At 42.7% G+C, this 19178-nt stretch overlaps 1 long non-coding RNA gene across 1 annotated transcript in view; it reads left to right on the top strand.

Annotated features, from left to right (window-relative positions):
• LOC145719130 (uncharacterized) overlaps nucleotides 1–19178 on the top strand; it is a 54662-nt gene that overhangs the window by 2909 nt on the left and 32575 nt on the right. The window contains exon 2 of the long non-coding RNA XR_014142198.1: nucleotides 7603–7736. This is a non-coding gene — a long non-coding RNA (uncharacterized LOC145719130). The remainder of the gene's footprint in view (nucleotides 1–7602; nucleotides 7737–19178) is intronic.

Below are 19178 nucleotides of genomic sequence, written 5' to 3'. Positions count from 1 at the left end.
CTGAATACAAACAAGGATATTTAATTGACCATATATTAAATGGCATGATCTAGTCTGAATTTGGTCAAACCCAGCTCATTGCTGTTACCCTTTCCCCTGAGAAATAGTCACTGAAAGCCTCTTTGATTCTCTCTCCTGCCCCAAAGCCTTGAGGCCTTGTACTGAATATTGTTGGCATTTACTGCCAATTTGTAAGGCATTCCAATTTGTATACTCAGAGGTCCCTTTAGGGGCACCTGACTGGTTCAGTTGGTAGAGCATGGGACTCTTGATCTCAAGATTGTGAGTTTGAGCCCCACATTGGGTATAGAGATTACTTAAAAATAAAATCTTAAAGAAAAGTCCCTTTATAATGCTAGTCATGGGTATTCATGAAGCAAAATTGGAAGGAAACAGCCAGTATCTTCTTTCTGTGTCTTTTCCTTCCAGGCACCAGGTGTTAACAGGTCTGAATCATTAAGAGTGGAATTTTAGGCATGCGTAGAAAATAAATTTTTTGGATGTGGCAACCTTTCTGGCACTCCTCAGATCACACCATCAGGACACAACATGTGCTCAGCCTGGCTGGAAGGCCAGTCCTGCCTGGACAGATCCTTTCAAACCTGAGACGCTGACAGGAAGTGGGCTTTGAAAGAACGTCCTGCTTCTTGGAGCTGAGCACAGCTAGACATACTGGTGCTATCTTGATGCAGTCTGAGTAAAAAGGGTTTAGGATGATAAAAGAGGATGTGGCTAAAAGAAGGAAGCAAAAGGGAACCGTGGGGAATAAGCCTGGGAATCAGTTTTGTCTTTCCCTCAATTTCCCAAGCTTAGTGAGAGAAACCACAGCAAGTTCTAAGATAGACCTATGAGGAGCCACTAGGTGTCACCAGGTCATTCCTTGGAGCCCTTGTGCATTCCTAACTACCTCTCCATACCCAAGTCTCCACTCAGTGCAGAACTGCTAACAGACTCACTTCGAAAGGAAAGCTCTAAAGCATTCAGGCTATATCAGCCTTGTGCATAAATCTCAAAGAGCACAAGATTTGCCTTTTACATCTGACCACCTCTCCTTTCTCCCTATGGAGCTTCCATCTTCCTGTCTCAGTTACAGACTCTTAATCTCTTACAGCTTCCCCATTTCCTTCCATGTAAAATTATCTTTACCTTTAAAAGGATCTTATATACTAATTCATACTAAATTATGAATGACTGAAAATAGCTTACTATACTGCAAGAGTAGTTATATTTTCCAAAGTAATAATTTCATCAGTGATAGATTTCATGTAATAGTTTAAAAAAATCCAAGAGATGGAAAAACATATGCCATGCTAACACTAATCAGAAGAAAACTAGAGTAGCTACACTACTGTCAGACAAAGTGGACTCCAGAGCAAGGAAAATTATCAGGGATAAAGAGGGGTATTACATAATGCTAAAGGAGTCAATTTTTCAAGGAGACATAATAATCCTTAGTGTGTATGTGCCTAACAACAGTGTCAAAATATGTGAGACTAAAATGGACAGAACTGCAAGGAGAAATAGATGAATCCACTATTAAAGTTGGACACTCCAATGGCAGTCTGCCAGAAACGGACAGGTCCAGCAGGCAGAAAATCAGTAAGGACAAAGTTGAACTCAACATCACCAGTCAACTGGACATAATTGACATCTACCAACTACTTCACTCAACGACAACAGAAAACACATTCCCCTCAGGTCACACGGAATATTCACCAAGACAGACCACATTCTGGGCCATAAACACATCTTAACAAATTAAAAAAAATAGCAACTATACAAAGCATGCTCTCAAAGCATAACCGAATTAAACTAGAAATCAATAACATAAAGATATTCTAAAATATTTGGAGAACAAACAACATACTTCTAAGTAACACATGGGTCAAAGAAGTCTCCAGAGAAATTTTAAAATATTTTGAACTAAATGAAAATACAACTTATCAAAATTTGTAGGATGTAGTGAAAGCAGTGCATAAAGGGACACTTACAGCATTGAGTGCATATATTAGAAAAGAAAGAAGACCTGAAACCGATCATCTAAGCTTCCACCTTAGGAAACTCAAAGAGAAGAGTAAATTAGGGCACCTGGGTGGCTCAGTTGGTTAAGCATCTCACTCTTAATCTCAGGGTCATGAGTTTAAATCCTGTGTTGGGCTCCATGCCCAACATGGAGCTTAAAAAAAAAGGTAAAGAACCTAAAGAGCCAATTAAATCCAAAGTAAGCACAAGAAAAGAAATAACAAAAATTAGAGTAGAAATCAATGAAATTGAAAACAGAAAATCAATAAAGAAAATCAACAAAACTAAAAGTGGATTCTTTGAAAAGATCAGTAAAATCGATAAACCTGTGGCCAGACTAACCAAGCAAAATGAAGAGAAGATACAAATTACTAATACCAGAAATGAAAGATCCCATGTACATTAATAAATACATTATGTAAATACATAATTAAAAATCGTAAATACTGACCCCATGGACATTAAAAGGATGATAAGGGAATATTATAAATAATTCTATACTCACAAATTTGATAACTTAGATGAATTGGGTCAATTCCTTGAAAGACACAAGCGTTTCTACCAAAATAATTTCTACCAAAACTTACACAGGGAGAAATATATAATCTGAATAGGCTTTATCAATGAAAGAAATGGAATAAATAATTAAACTTTTCAAACCTGGAAGCACCAGGCCCAGATGGTTTCTCTGATGACTGCCAACAAATATTAAAGGAAGAAATCGTATCGATTATCTACCACCTCTTCCAGAAAACAGAGGCAAAGGACATACTTCTTAATTCATTCTGAGGGCAGCATTATCCCCATATCAAACCAGACAAAGACATTGCAAAAAAGGAAAACTACGAACCAATATCTCTCCTGAACATAGGCGCAAAAATCCTTTAACAAATTATTAGCAAATTGACTCCAACAATGTATAAAAAGAACTATACACGACAACCAAGTGGGATTTATCCCAGGTGTACAAGGCTAGTTCAACATGCAAAAGTCAGTTAATGTAATCCAGCATATCAATAGACTAAAGAAGAAAAAATCATACAATCATATCAATAGAGGCAGAAAAAGTCCTTGACAAAGCCCAACATCCATTCATGACAAAAGACATTCATGTTAGATCTTTTATAAAAAATAAGGTAAGGGCACCCAGCTGGCTCAGTTGGGGGAGCATGCAGCTCTTGATCTCCACCGGGTTGTGAGTTGGAGCCCCACGTTGGGTGTAGAGATTATTTAAATAAATAAACTTTTAAAAAAATAATAAGTTGATGGGGCGCCTGGGTGGTTCAGTCCTTAAGCGTCTGCCTTCGGCTCAGGTCATGATCCCAGAGTCCTGGGATCGAACCCCGCATCGGGCTTCCTGCTCTTCAGGAAGCCTGCTTCTCCCTCTCCCTCTCCCACTCCCCCTGCTTGTGTTCTTGCTCTCGCTATCTCTCTCTGTCAAAAAAATAAATAAAATCTTTTAAAAAATAATAATAATAATAATAAGTTGGATAATAAATTTCACCTGAATAAAGGATACTCAGAGGGAAAAGACTTGCCTTTCTAGAGTTTTAAAACATGTTATAAATGGACAACCACTTATTCAAACCCTAAGATAACTTCTGCCCTGAAGATAGGTTGTGACCAAAACATCATGCTGCTGGATTGGCGCAGCTTTTCCTTTCTGCCATCAGAACGCTCTTTTGACCCCAAGCAGGCAAACATCAATTAAGAAAAGAGCCATTTGCCCTTTGCTGATGGCAGAGTCTACAGGAAATGATGACCCTGGAACGTCAAGTGTCTGCCCTCACAATGGAGGCAAGAGCACCCACGAGGTCTGGGGTGACGGTGGCAAGCTTCTGCGGCTAGAAGTGAACAAAATCACTTCTGTATTTAACCCTGTGCCTCCTTTGACATCCCTCTGGCCAACTGGGTCTTCAAAGCACAAGGATTTAGAAAATGAGGACTTTTCCAGTGATGAAGAAAGGAAAGAAGAAATCAAGAGCTGTAAACAAGGGAACAAAGAAGCTATGACAGTATCCTTTGTATTTCTCAGTGGCTTTTTACTTCTGGGCATCAGAATAACAAACCCCTTGTGCCAGATGCTCCAAATTCGAGGTCATTATCCTCTCCTGCCTCAAAGGGGTGGAAATCATGCTTGGGCTAAAGCATTTGTCACAGTATGGTTCAAAACTCTCGCTCAGAAAACTGACAAATTAAACACATTTAAAGGCATTTAGAACCCAGACTATTAGAGCTAGACGAGGCCATAAAAATGGATTTTTTTTCCATGTCCCACTTAATAAATGAGAAAACCCCAGCCCGGAGAGGTTAAAAGCCTGGCCAAGGACACACAATGAGGAGAGACCACAGAGGATGATGGAAGCAAACAGAGCTGGGCTTGATTTCCGAACTTGAAGATGTCATTTACCAGTCGGAGTCCCTGCTTCTTCATCTGTGAAATGGGGATAAGAAGAATCATTTCACAGGATGTGTGTGGAAACTAAGATAGGAAACCTGCAGAGCACCTAGCATAGTTCTTGCTACATAAAAGTACTCAATAACTATTTTCCTTTCTTTTGGTTTCTGGGTTCAGAGCAGCACTTGGTGCCTGGGCTCTGGGAGCACAGTTCATTCCTCCTTCCTCTGGTCCAAATGACAGCAACAGGTAGTGTAATGCAGGTATCAGGTCAAGTTCGTGATGGAAGAGGTTATGGGTGAGCTATAGTGCTTCTATGGTTCTGCTGTCTCCCACATGAGACACTCAACTGGATTTAGCGTCTGCCCCTGCCACTGATAAGCTATGCATGAGAACCTAGATCCACCTATAGTTCAATATTTCCATCTGAGAAACAGTACAAAGATCATTAAAATTTATATTATCTGGTATTTTGGAAGCCTTCCCAATTGTTAAATTCAGTGAACTTTCCTTAATCTGTATTTATGTCTACATTTGCTGCAAGAACGAGAATGTGTGTGTGTGTGTGTGTGTGTGTGTGCAGGTGTATCTCAGACTGGGAATGGAGAAAAGCGTGTTGGGAATGGATGGGGAGGTGATCCTATTCTAAATGGAACAATGATCATGGTCAGTAAGGATTTTGGTCAGCTCAGGTCCTTGTATTTGTAGAGAGAAGGCAGATTCCCAAGCTTGAGAGAGTGGGGTTAGGGGTTTGGAAAGAAGAGTGTGTTGGCAGAGGAAGACAGAGGCAATAGCAGCTTAATGAAGAGCATTAGGTTATTCACCCTATTGCCTCATGGCTCCTCAGATCTGTATTTTCAGCCTTGACCTCTGCCCAGAACTCTAGAATGACACCTGAATGGATTCCCAGGCATCTCAAGTGAACCTGCTCAGAATCGAACTCTTGATTCTACCCTTCCCCAATCCAAGTCTGCTCCTCTTTCAGGCAGCCCTATCTCAGAAAAAGACAGCACGATCCACTCAGTTGCTTATGCCAAAGATCTAGAAATTTTCCAGATCTTTTTCTTTCATCTTCCTTATTGCTTGTAGAATCTATGTCCACAAGGCATCCAATCCATTCTCTTCTCTCCATCCCTACGGGTACAGCTCCACTAGCTACCCAAGTCCAGGCCACCATTAGTCTTTGTTTTACCATTGCAGTATCAATCCAGCTGGTTTCCCTGATTCCAGTCTTGTCCCCTCTTCACAAACCCAACAGAGTGACCTTTTAAAAATATATACCAGGGCTCCTGGGTGGCTCAGTCGTTAAGCGTCTGCCTTCGGCTCAGGTCATGATCCCAGGGTCCTGGGATCGAGTCCCACATCGGGTTCCCTCCTCGGCGGGAAGCCTCCTCTCCCTCTCCCACTCCCGCTGCTTGTGTTCCTGCTCTCGCTATCTCTCTCTCTGTCAAATAAATAAATAAAATCTTTAAAATATATATATATATATATATATACCAGGTCCAATTATCCCTCCACTTAAAGCTTTCCAGTGATTGCACACTGCACTTAGGAAAAATTCCAAATTCCTTCCCCTGAGTCACAAAGTCCTCAGTGACCTGGCTCGGGGCTGTCTTTCTAAGATCTCATACCCACTCTCTGTTTGCTCACTGTGCCCTGGACAAATTCGCCTTGTTTCTGTTCCTCCAGTATGCCAATCTTGGTCCTGCCTTAGGGCCTCTGCACTAGCTGGACCTCTGCCTTGAATGCATTTCCCTCATAGCTTTGCATGGAGGGCTTCTTCAGAACTCAGTTTAATGTCACCATCTCGGATGACCCATAGAAGAAGCCACCCATTCACTATTATGTCACCTTATTTTCATTCTGTGTGTGCTCTTATTCTTGTTGATAATTTTCTTTTTTATTTCTTTAGTTATCGTCTCACTCTACTAGAAGGGAAGCTCTAGGAGACGGCAATCTACCTTATTTACTGTACCTTAGGGTTCAGACCCTGGTCTGGCACATGGTAGGCACTCAACAAATACTTGTTGATTGAATTGAATCAAAGGAATGAACTCCAAACCACCAAAAGTGAACTAAAGAGCCTTGTCTTGAGGGAGTGTTCATTTTAACTGAATCCCAAGACTGTCTCACAAAATGTTGCCAAAGTTCAGAAACTCACCAGGTCAACCAGGCAGCAGGACAGGAATGAGAAGAGAGTGGGCAAGTGCAAAAGAATCTTCTTCTAAAGGATCTCAGTTGGCTGGACATCCAAAGGCATCTCTACCAGGAGACCTCTGGAAATGTAATTCTCCATGTGTTTCTGTAATGGGACCAACTCAAATACCTGTTTAAAACAGTTAAATTGGGGGCACCTGGGTGGCTAAGGCGGTTAAGCATCCGACTCTTGATTTCAGCTCAGGTCATGATCTCGGGGATGTGAGACTGAGCACCGCATCAAGCTCTGTGCTTGGGGTGGAGCCTACTTAAGATTTTCTCTTTCTCTCTCTCTCTCCCTCTGTCCCTCCCCCCCCAAAAAAGACAGTTCAATTGTATTCCAAATGCTCTCTGCTATATAAATGTTGCTGTCTCTCTTGAATGAGATAATTCCAAATGGGAGTGGCTCTCTCAAGCCAGGGTTTAGCAGGTGTTAAGAAAGATCAATTATCTAAAGCAAATCTGAATTTTTCCTATTTTCACTACATGCCATGTACTTTCATACCTTTGCCTATATTTAGGCTCTTTCTCGCCCCACCTCCACTCTCCACCTACTGAAATCCTATTTCTTCATTTTTAAGGCACAACTATAATGCTACAGCTTCTGAGAAACTCTTTGATAAGCCAATGCTTTCCCAGATTCCATTACCCTTTTTTATATAAATCCATTATATTACTTCTTTTATTTGCCTTATATTATAATTACTTTTATATACCTAGAGTTACCCTATAAGATTATAAGTTCCTTGAGGAAAGAATCATGTCATTCTTTTTTTATCTCCTCTGAGCAACTATCACAGTTATTTATACAGAGGAGGTGTTCAGTAAATGTTAGTAAAATGAATAAAGGAATAAGAGAGAAAAGTGTTACTCCTACTCAGGTGGTGGCCAACCACCAATTTAGGACTGAGAACAACAGACAGGGGCGGGGATCTTAAACTTCTGACAGCATTTACACACATTCACGCTACCTTCTTTCCTCTTAGCACTGGGAATCTGAAAAGGCAAACCAAAGCCTTGCTATGATTCGCTCAATTAACCCAGACAAGAGGAACAGACCTCCCCCAACGGTATCCAAGGCACATGATGTCCAGTCATCCTGAAAGCTGAAAATTAACTGGTAAGATGGGATCTGTCTATCTATATATGAAAATTTTAGGTTACTGAAGAACATGTCTAACTTTACTTTGGTACTTGCTTACAAAGTTGTTCTAGGATGTGATCTCTAAAATAATTAAGTTAAAAAAAAATGGGGCGCCTGGGTGGCTCAGATGGTTAAGCGTCTGCCTTCGGCTCAGGTCATGATCTCAGAGTCCTGGGATCGAGTCCCGCATTGGACTCCCTGCTCCTTGGGAGCCTGCTTCTCCCTCTGCCTCTCTCTCTCTCTCTCTGTATCTCATGAATAAATAAATAAAACCTTTAAAAAAATAAAATAAAATAATTAAGTTAAACTGTTTTAATAAACATACATTTTAGATAAATAAGACTGGAAAATTCATGTTGGGGACATTAAATTTTGATCTACAATAAGGCGTCACCATCAGCACCACAGGATGGCCACATAACAAGATTTCAGGGGGTATTTATTTTTGTTTTTGTCTTCGGGGAAATGAATTTAGTCATTTTAACAGGCAAATGACATGGTTCCAAATGATTTTATCCTCTTATAAAAGCTTTGTCTTCTCCATTTTTTTCTCTTTTGTGATCAGCAAGAGAATATTCAATACTCCTCAGAATCATCCAAAAATAGCCACAGTGTCCTCTCTACCACCTTCACTTGCCTTGACCTCAACATTCCACAGCCAAATCTTCATTTCATGTGCTGGACCCCTGTCTCCTCCTTCTGTTTTCTTTCTTTCTCTGTTTCTTTTCTTTTATAGTCTCCCGTTGGTTTACTCCTTCTGTCCCTCACTATTTCCCGTCCTCTGATAATTTACTAAGTCTTCTACAAAACCACAGATAAGAATCTCTATGGAGAATTCTTATCTCTCCAAGGCACTTAGGATTAAAGTAACCAGGGGTTCATTACCTACTAAAGCTAAACATGCCTATACGCTCTGACTCAGTAATTCCACTCCTGGGTATATATAGTAGAGAAATGAGTGTTTATGTCCACCAAACACATGTACAAGAATGTTCACGGCAGCTTTATTCATAATGACCCAAAGCTAGAAACAACCAAATGTCCATCAGCAGCAAAATGGATAAAGTATGAATATGTTCACAGAATGGAATGATACACACCAATGAAAAAGAATGAATTACCACTATATACAACACCATACATGGGTGAATCTCAAAGACAATGATGAGAAAAAGAAGCCCAAACACACAGATCTCTTCCCCACCCTGCCCCCCCCCATATGTGTAAATCAAACAGGCAAAGCCAATTTGTAGGGATAGACACTGGCAAAGTGGTTACCTTTGGGGAGCTCCTGACTGGGAGAGGGCATAGGGATCCTATCAGAGTCCAGAAACATCATGTATCTTAATCTAGTTTGTGGTGGGTACATGATACTAATACTCATGTAAAAAGCTGTCATGTTTAGTGCACTTTACATAAGTTACACATTAGTTAAAAAGAAAATACATTAAGATTTTCAAAAAAGATTTTATTTACTTATTTGAGAGAGAGAGAGAGCACAAGTGGGGGGTGGGGGGCAGAGAGTGAAGCAGGCTCCCTGCTGAGCAGGGAGCCCAATGTGGGGCCTGATCCCAGGATCCTGGGATCCCCTAGCCACCCAGGGGCCCCAAAAATTCATTCAGATTTTTAAAAAATAAAGTAACCTATGTATTACCACAACTTCCAAAACAGAAAACAAGCTGTACTCTATCCCTCACCCCCGCATTCTAATTTCGCGTCCTCCTTTTGTATTTGTGCCAGGATGGCGTACGATGGTGCATATGACGTGGGGAAAATGTGCAAAGGAAGCAGACAGTGTGACAGATGGGAGCACACTCACCTTGTGAGAGGAATAGATCTGGACCTTCCTTTTGCAATTTGTTCAGCTGTGGATATAGAAGATGACCATGTGCCCTGAGAAGAAAGATGGTGGAAGAGGCAGTTTCTCTATGATTACTTTCCCCCTTGCTTTTCCTCTGATTTCACCCTCACACTCTACCTCACAGTCAAGGAAAACTCTCTCTCTTTTTATTTATTTATTTATTTGAGAGAGAGAGAAAGAGAGAGTGCATGAGCTGGGGGAGGGGCAGAGGAAGAAAGAATCTCCAGCTGACTCCAGGCTGAGCATCATGTGAGCTCCACGCTGGACTCAATCTCACACCCTGAGATCCTGACCTGAGCTGAAAATCAAGAGTTGGATGCTTAACCAACTGAGACACCCAGGCGCCCCAAGAAAAACTCTCTCTCAAAGCACCAACACCCATGCTCTACTTTCCACCCATTGAATCCACCATGGCCTGTGGTACAGTACCCAGCATGCCTCTCTTCCCTCCTCCTTCCCCTTCATCTCTTACCCTCTTCCTCACAGCGTTCTCCCTGCCTTCCTCCCACTATATCCCTCTTTATCTTCCTACTTCTTTTTCTTTCTTTCTTTCTTTCTTTCTTTCTTTGACAGAGAGAGACACAGCGAGAGAGGGAACACGAGCAGGGGGAGTGGGAGAGGGAGAAGCAGGCTTCCCGCCGAGCAGGGAGCCCGATGTGGGGCTCGATCCCAGGACCCTGGGACCATGACCTGAGCCGAAGGCAGACGCTTAACGACTGAGCCACCCAGGCGCCCCTTCCCACTTCTTTTTCTATCCCCACCCCTCTGTGATTCCCTCTCTCTTTCCAATCTTCTCATTCATTTCTTTCTTCCACAGTGTGGAAGAAAAATCTAATGATTTTCTACAGCATTCTGAATTAATTAATTTAAAAGAAGGAATTTGGGAAAATCTAGATTTTCCTGTTCATTTAGACTCATCTACATTAGTACATGGACATTTGATTTTTTTTTTTTTAAGATTTTATTTACATATTTGACAGAGAGACAGAGAAAGAGCACAAGTAGGCAGAGCGGCAGGCAGAGAGAGAGGGAGAAGCAGGCTGTCCCCTGAGCAGGGAGCCGGATGTGGGGCTCGATTCCAGGACGCTGGGATCATGACCCGAGCCGAAGGCAGCGGCTTAACCGACTGAGCCACCCAGGCGCCCCTGGACATTTGATATTTAAACTGAATAGCTGTCACTCTAAAGTTAGAAAAATGAAGCCTATTGGGGTTGTGGTATGGTGGGCTTGCTGTTTTCTCCTTAGGAAAACAATTTCCAGCAACACTATTAAGTACTAAAAAGATTTACTCCAAGTGAAAGTCACATAAAATTTCTAAATGACCTCAATTTATATACACAATAACTTACAAAATGCCTAGTGGTAGAAAAGCAGTTATGGGAAATTTGTTTCATTTCTACTTAATGGCCCACAGGGAGAGGAGTGGGAAGGGGTGTAAGGGGGGAGGTGAGGGGCTTCCCTGGGGGGAGGGCCAGACTACAGAAATGAAAATGATGTGCATGGAGACTAGGCAGGTGAGAGACAGATGGAGCCAAGGCTGGACTGCAGTTGCCTCAGGACCCTAACGATTTACTTGGCCTTCAAACCCCGCAGTCTTTAACTACCTGTTCAATACTGGGAAGGAAGGCGAAGGGCTGGCAGGTGTGGAGGGGTCCGGAGGCCGGGAGAGGGAAGGGCGCCCTCTGGCGGCAGCTGCTCAGCTTTTGCCTCTGCTGTCCCGAAGAATTCAGCTCTATCTTTAACCCAGCACACCAACCCAGCAAACTTGAACCTGCGTCAGTCCGACCCTCCCCCACACTCCAGAAGGCCTTCTGGCACCCAGGGGTTAACTCCACCCACCTTAGCAGCCCACCAACTATTTGTTACAGCTGTTCACTCTGCTTTCCCCCAAGAGAAGTACTGGAAATAAAACATTCTCCACCTCTCTACATTTCCAGTAGGTGTCAGCACTCTGTAGAGGATGATGTCCGCGCAACTACAATTGGCCCCATCTTTGATTCAGCTCTGCAGATAGCTACTGTGGGACCCTTTAGAATGTTCACAGGAGGAAGAAAAAAAAAAAAAAAAGAATGTCCACAGTAGGAATATGGAAGAACCATGCCATTTAACCTGATTCTCAGTTCCCAAATGTTCAAAACTAGGAATAATAATACTTACCCCCAGGGGTGTTTTGCGAGCTCAATGAGATACAGTGCCAGGTGCTCAATAAATGTTAGTTCCTTCCCACTCCCATCCCACTCCACTCCATCCCATGTCCCTTAAAAAAGATGAGTTGGTAAGTTTATTTCCTTCAGACTACTTGGCCTGCAATCAAGATACACTGCCCCCAGGTAGGCAGGACCAGCCTGTTTCTGACATGGTGGCCTCTCCTATTCCACTGGGTTTGGGACAGTTTGCTGCAGCTGCTTTGACGTAGGAGCATTTTAATATGGCCTAAAATGCCATCATTGTTTTTCTACCTTAAGAAACACCAATAACGTGAGAAGTTATCCTCCTTTGTTCCCTGAGACTCCCCTTGACGACTTCCATCTCCTGTCCCCAGATGGATGTCAGCCCTGCACATTACTTAGTAAGAAAGCAAACAGACAAGCAAACAACAGTTTTACAGCTGGACACTGCTGACGGATGTGACCAAGTCCCAAAGTCCAACAGCAACATCAGATCAGTTGCAAAAATAGGTAGTGACCAAAGTGTTCTGCTTTATTGCGGTCATATTCAGAAGCTGGCAAAGTAGTCAACCGCTTCAGAACATGTGAATCCTGTTAGGGTGTATTTTAAAATTACCTTACAAACTGCCTTCAAGAAAAATGGGTCATGCTCAGAGGCAGGTCCTTCTCTTCTGCTGAGCTCTTTGATGGTTATGGCTAAGCAAAGGGGGGCCTGGAGCTAAGATCATCCTTTAGAGCCAGAAAGCATCTTACAGACTTTTTTTTTTAAACCATAGCTCTTATTATTTATACAGTATGATCAAAACACATTTCACAAAACAATACTTATTCTTCCTATGCACACGCTCATCTTTTCTATTTTATTTAAAAGAAAATCTCTGTGACTCTCTAAACTGATTCTACTACCCACTAATGGATTATGACACAGATTGAAAAACAGTGGGTGAGGATGCTGAATTACCCTGTAAATTAGAGAAAAATAAATGTGTAGTTCCCAAGGATAACTGGGAAAAGGCATGTGAGAAAGAGAGACAGGAAAAGGAAGAAAGAGAAGAGTTATAAGGTGGGGTAAAGACAGAGCAATAAGGGGGGTAAGATAACAAAGAGCCAGCAACCAGGCTGATGGACTTTTAAAAACAGAAATTTCTTTTTTTTTCCCCCTCTCCAGACTTAGTGATATAATTAAGGTGTCCACTGTGATGATTTGATATATGTATATGTTGTGAAATGGTTACCACCATAAGGTTTGTTAACAGACCCTTTACCTCATATGGTTACCTTTTGTGTGTGTTTGTGGTTAGAACTTTTAAGATCTACTCTTTTAGCAACTTTCAAAGACCCAATACACTACTCTTACTTGTAGTCACCATGCTGTCCATTACTCATCTTATCACTGGCAGTTGGTACCCTTTGACTACCTTCACCCATCTTCCTCCCTTCTCCCCGGCCCCTGGCAACCATCAATCTCTCTAACAGACATTTCTGATATCCGTTTTGAAACGGTTTGCCTTGAAGCATTGCGACCCGCCTCTTCTTGAACATTCAGTTAGGTCTATTCCTCACACAAATGCCTCCTGGAAGTAGATTTTGGGTGGAAACGGAGGAAAGGCTGAATCTCATTTCTGGGTGGGTACAGTGCTCTTCTTACAGGCTGAGCATGAGACCCACATGCTACACCAGTGGTGGGGGCGGGGTCAGGGAATAACAGAAATGAGGGCAAACTTCTCGACTCCTCCGTGGGGGCAGTCAAGCCAATCTTTCTTGGATCTTAAGGGCAAGGTTATGCAGGATTTTTAGACTGAACATCCCAAGACCCAAGTTCTCAGGAGCAGCTTCATACCTCAGATAGAATCTCTGTCAGAGAAGATGTATGGGAATGGCAGAGGAAAAAGGCATGTGAGGAGGTCCCTTCCATGAGAGGCCAGGAGAGGAGAAGGAAAGAGGAGCGGTCAGGAGACACAGGGGCTCTTACCTTGTAAGAGCACCCTAACGACTGAGGGGTTGAAGCTGAGATTGGATGAAAATGTAGGACGGGTGAAGAGTAGGTAGAATAGAGGGTGTAGGAGAGAGGCAGGGAAGACATGGAGGTTAAGAGAAAGTAAGGGATGCATGTGACTTAGGGTGGGCGAAAAGGGAGAGTGTTGGGGGGCAGAGAATTTCAGGGACACGTGATAATACTGGGAAAACCTATCTATGCCATAAAAATTGTCCTTAGACAAAAAAGAGGCAGACAGCTTGGGCTACCTCCCAATCGCTGAATGTCACGGTAACATTTTGCCAATCGCTAACCGTAAGGTGGGGGAAATGCCTCGCTAGAGACCATGCCCTACGCGCAGGCGCAGCTTCCCCCTTCTCTTCCCGCCGCTGCGGAACACAGCGATAATGCAACTCACAGCTATTGGTTGTGCGGCAGATTATCAGGTACACATAGACGTCACCCAAGGGCCTTTCTCAGATCTAACATCGTTGACTCTGTGAGCTGCGGATCATTTTTGACGGGGCAGATAATCCCTTCATCAAAGGGTAGTTGTGAGGAGTACGTAAATTGCTGTTACTCTGTATGCCCCTAAGTGCCTGCAAAATGTGGAAGCAAATCTCTTAAATGTTGAACCAATGATCTATAAACTACACCTCAAATGAATTTGTGAATTGGGAATTTGTGGAGCTTTTGGAATATATTTCTCTTGAACTGCTGATTATAATCCTTGTGCTAAAGCAAAATACGGGTATTTATTTCATGCAATACTGAAATATTAATGTGTTTGGAGAGGCGGTATGACATACTGTTTCAGAGCATAGATTTTGGAGCCAGATTGCATAGTTCGAATCCTAGCCCCACCAATACTGGCTGTGTAACCTTGGGAAATTGACTTAATCTTCCTCTACTTTCCCCATCTGTGAAATGGAGACAATAATAGAATTGTGAGGATTAAATGAGTCAATACATGCAAAGCATTTAGAACTGTGCTTAGCATATATTACATATTTGGAGTTTTCTTTTAAGTTTAGAATTTACGAAATTAAATATCAGCAGAACAAACTTGAATACATTTCAAGTTAAAAATTTTTAAATACATAAAACTGTCAAGTAGAATCCATATATTTATAAATGGTGTTTGATTATATTAAAATGATAAAAATGAAAATAATCATGAAAAATTGAACACGAAATACAATTTTAGCTCTTAAAAAAAGTGAAAAGTCAGGAGCGCCTGGGTGGCTCAGGTGGTTAATTATCTGACTCTTGGTTTCAGCTCAGGTCATGATCTCAGGGTTATGAGATAGAGCCCCATGTGGGGTTCACACGCTGGGCTTACACGCTGGGCATGGAGTCTGCTTAAGATTCTCTCTCTCCCTCTCCCTCTGTCCCTGCCCCCAAATAAATAAATAAATAAAATCTTTTTTTTAAAAGTTAAAAATCAAAAAACAAAATGCTCCAATAGTATCATTGTTTGCCTATGAGTATATTTTGTGCAAATTTTCCCCGTAGCTGGGAAAGCATTTTTTAACTCAAACCCCAGTTGGGGGAAGAGTGAGAAAATACTAGTCATAAACTATTTTCAAATATTTTCCTTTGAATCCATCTTCAAAGGATACATATTTTTTGTTACCCTTTATAACTTTGAAAAAATCTTTTTAGGACCGCTTCACCCTTCCCCCCCTCCCCCAGGGACAGCATTTATTTCATTGTTAAAATTTTTGTCTGGATTTCTTTAACCTTTTTTGCTCTTATCACATAAGGCTGGAGATTCTAACACAGAGTCATCTGTATCAATTTCCAAACTGTCATGTTCATGTTCCGCTTGTTCAAAAGTCTTTGAAGATAAAGACTCATTCTTGCAAGAGATTCTTTGTCAATTATTTTTCTTTCTTTTCTTGAACACTATAGAGGCATAAAGGCACACTTCCCAGAGGAGTACACATTTACTCCATTTGAAAATTAATGTGGTGTCTAATTTTCTGAATACATCTCAGGATATAAATGTTCCCAATTTTATTTTTTATTTCTTTCAAAGATTTATTTATTTACTATAGAGAGAGAGCGCGTGAGCAGGGGGAGGGGCAGAAGAGAGGGAGAGAGAGAGAATCCTCAAGCAGACTCCCCACTGAGCACAGAGCCCATCGTGGGGCTCGATCCCTCAACCATGAGACCATGACCTGAGCTGAAATCACGAGTCAGACGCTCAACTGACTGAACCACCAGGCGCCCCATTCAATTTAAAAAATACCATGATGGCAGCATCATGCAAACAGATACTGGAATATTAATATATCAAGACACTGAAACACCAAAAAGTGAGATAGCAATCAGTGTACTTGAATGTCAAAGAGCTGTTCTAATTGTTGAGGCAAATCAAGGAGAATCTCATATTGCTCACATGTCAGACCCTTCCTCGATTCCTCTGCCTTTTCCCTCTGTCACCTGTCCTGACAGCCCAGCAAGCTGCTAGAAACAATTCCTGCTCGTGGACTAAAATCCCATCAGGTTTCTTGCCCTTTGGCTTCCCCTCCTGCTTCTCCATGTAATATGCAACCTAAAAATGTGACAGTAGGGGGAGCAAGCATGCTCCAGATGGCTAACTAGACCAAGGTCAGGAAGCTGTGTTCTCCCTCAGAGCTGTGGGTTCACAGGGGCAAAACCAATGGTCACAGAGAAGCTAAAAAGTAGCCAACAACTACCCCTCATGAAATAATTCTTCTTCTTCTTGGAGAAAAATAGAAAATGTCCAACTCGGTGACTTTTAAAATTAGGGACCCTAAACCTTTAGTTACTGAACACTTCAACACATGACAATTATTAGTGTTCAAGTTTGTATTATGGGCAGATTTCAGAAGGAACAAGAGAGACAGCATGGGGCAGGAAGCCAGAGATAGGAGAAAGAGAGAAATCATGAGAGAAGAGGGACAGGGAGACAGGGGCTGAGGGAAGGGGGTGAAAACAGTACAACAGTCAGAATCCTAACGAGGCAGAGGGAGCTCAGAGAGGAAGAAAGGGAGAGAAAGTCTAGGATAATGGTTCTTAACTTTTTCTCATTATTGTCCACTCTGAGGATATAAGAAATGATAGGCCTTTTCCCATAAAATACACATATGTTTATATATTCCAGGGCCCCACGAGCCAGAGGTTAAGAACTCCTGGTCTAAACAGGGCTTCAGAGAAGGGAGAGCCAAGAGCAAGATGCAGAGGCAGGAAGACGGAGAGGCGGATGCGGAAAAGGGTGGGCCCTGGATTCGGCCTCCTCTCTCACCAGCGCTGGCCTGATCTTTGAAGCTGGGCCTTCCTCAGTGCTGTCGGATTTCCCCATCCCTTCTCTCTCCCTTCTTAAGACGGAGGGAGCACTGTGGTCTTAGAACTTATTGACACGAACCATTCTAGAGTACCATCAAAAAGGAGGCCACACTCCTGAGCAGCGTTATCTCTCTTATGTGCACAATGAAGGGATTCACGTAGACGAAAATGGACATTTTTAAATCACCACAGGTCAGCTCAGAAGTTGTGCCCGGGGTGGGTCAGTAGGAGTCCCAGGTGTCACAGAGAGACAGCAGGACCAAATGCTGCCAGAAAGACAAGCTAAGGCTTCTTTGCCTTCCAGCACCTGTGGGCTACAGAAACGGAGGCAGGAATGAAGGAAAACTCCCTTTTGGGGGGAGGGAGGAACGTCCCTTTATGCACTTCTGCATAGTACGGTCTTACGGTTAAAGAAGGGGGCTATGTATCTTGAAAGCATCAACTTAAAGTATAATAAATCTGACCTTTGCCCTAGGCCTCTTCCCTTTCCTTGGAGAGTCGGCTGGGGATGGCCCAGGAAAGCAATTGGAAATTGAACCCCGGAAATTCCATCTTGTCTTACAACTTAGCTTTTAACTCCATTATATACACCTGGCTCTAGAGTTCTTACCAACGGATGAAGAGCTAGGAGGAAAAGGTACTGTAGGGGGTTTGAAGTAGGGATAATGTAAGAAATGAAGTTTCTGGATTAGGCCACCCTCTTCACAAGAATAGGGACTCCTGATATAATATTCTTAACCTCGTGTTGTTTTCTTAGGGGTTATATTTCCTAAGCATCTGGGGACTTGGGGGGCAGGAATTACTCAAAAGAACAGAGGCTTTGTTTTGGATGATTTGGAGCAGACAATATCCCCATTCAAGGGATCAAGGTGGACTGGGCCGGGGTAATGGATTGAGGAAGAAAGGAACAGATCAAGTGTGAAAATTCTGTGCCAAAGAACCTCCACAAGCTTCCTTCCAGCCAATCTGACCCTTTTCAATGAGAAGTGTGAACTAAATTGTTGCTTTGATGATTTTCTCCACTTTTCCCCACTGAGGTGAACAAGGAAGTCCTATGGCACCCATTCATTTGCAATCCTGCAAGAGAAGGCACCAGGCCAAAAGTGAATAACTAGCTCCTCCCTTCTAGTCAGTCAACAAGCGTGCTCGTTAGGAAAGCTGGCTCAAAACTGCCCTGTCACCTTGCTACAGCTGTGCTTCACCCACCAGCTTGCAAGTGTCGGAAAACTTCCCGCAGGCCCCCCCACCCCCACCCCATGGCACAGGCAAGCTGCTGCAGACCAAGGGATTCTGGAGCAAAGGGGAAGGGGAAAAAAGTCTTCTAAAGAAGTATTCAAAACCACTCCTCATCCCCCGCTTATTTTCCATCTGTGATTCGGAGGGTTTACTCGTTGCCTAGGGGATTCAAGAATAAGAAGAGGGCTATTTTTCCAAGTGTGGCTCCTGGGCCATAGGCATCAGGATCATGTGTGCTTTTAAGTTCAGATTCTTGGGGGGTGCCTGGGGGGCTTAATCTGTTAAGCGGTGGACTCATGGTTTTGGCTCAGATCCTGATCCTCAGGGTCGTGGGATCTAGCCTGGCGTGGGGCTCCACGTTCAGCACGGAGTCGACTTGAGATTCTCCCTCTCCTCTGCGACCCCTGCCCCGCCCGGCCTGCTTGTGCTCTTGTGCACACACATGCTCTCTCTCTCAATAATCTTTTTTTTTTTTTTAAAGAAGATAATTTCAATGCGGAGAAAGGGGAACCCTCCTACACTGTTGGTGGGAATGCAAGCTGGTGCAGCCACTCTGGAAAACAGTATGGAGGTTCCTCAAAAAGTTGAAAATAGAGCTACCATATGATCCAGCAATTGCACCACTGGGTATTTACCCCAAAGATACAAAAGTAGGGATCCGAAGGGGTACGTGCACCCCGATGTTTATAGCAGCAATGTCCACAATAGCCAAACTGTGAAAAGAGCCAAGATGTCCATCGACAGATGAATGGATAAAGAAGAAGTGGTATATATATACAATGGAATATTATGCAGCCATCAAAAGGAATGAGATCTTGCCATTTGCAATGACGTGGATGGAACTGGAGGGTATTATGCTGAGT

Source organism: Leptonychotes weddellii, chromosome 2, assembly GCF_054177405.1.
Source record: "Leptonychotes weddellii isolate Sample4059 chromosome 2, ASM5417740v2, whole genome shotgun sequence".
Lineage (NCBI taxonomy): Eukaryota > Metazoa > Chordata > Mammalia > Carnivora > Phocidae > Leptonychotes > Leptonychotes weddellii.
This window is presented reverse-complemented; position numbering and strand designations above follow the sequence as displayed.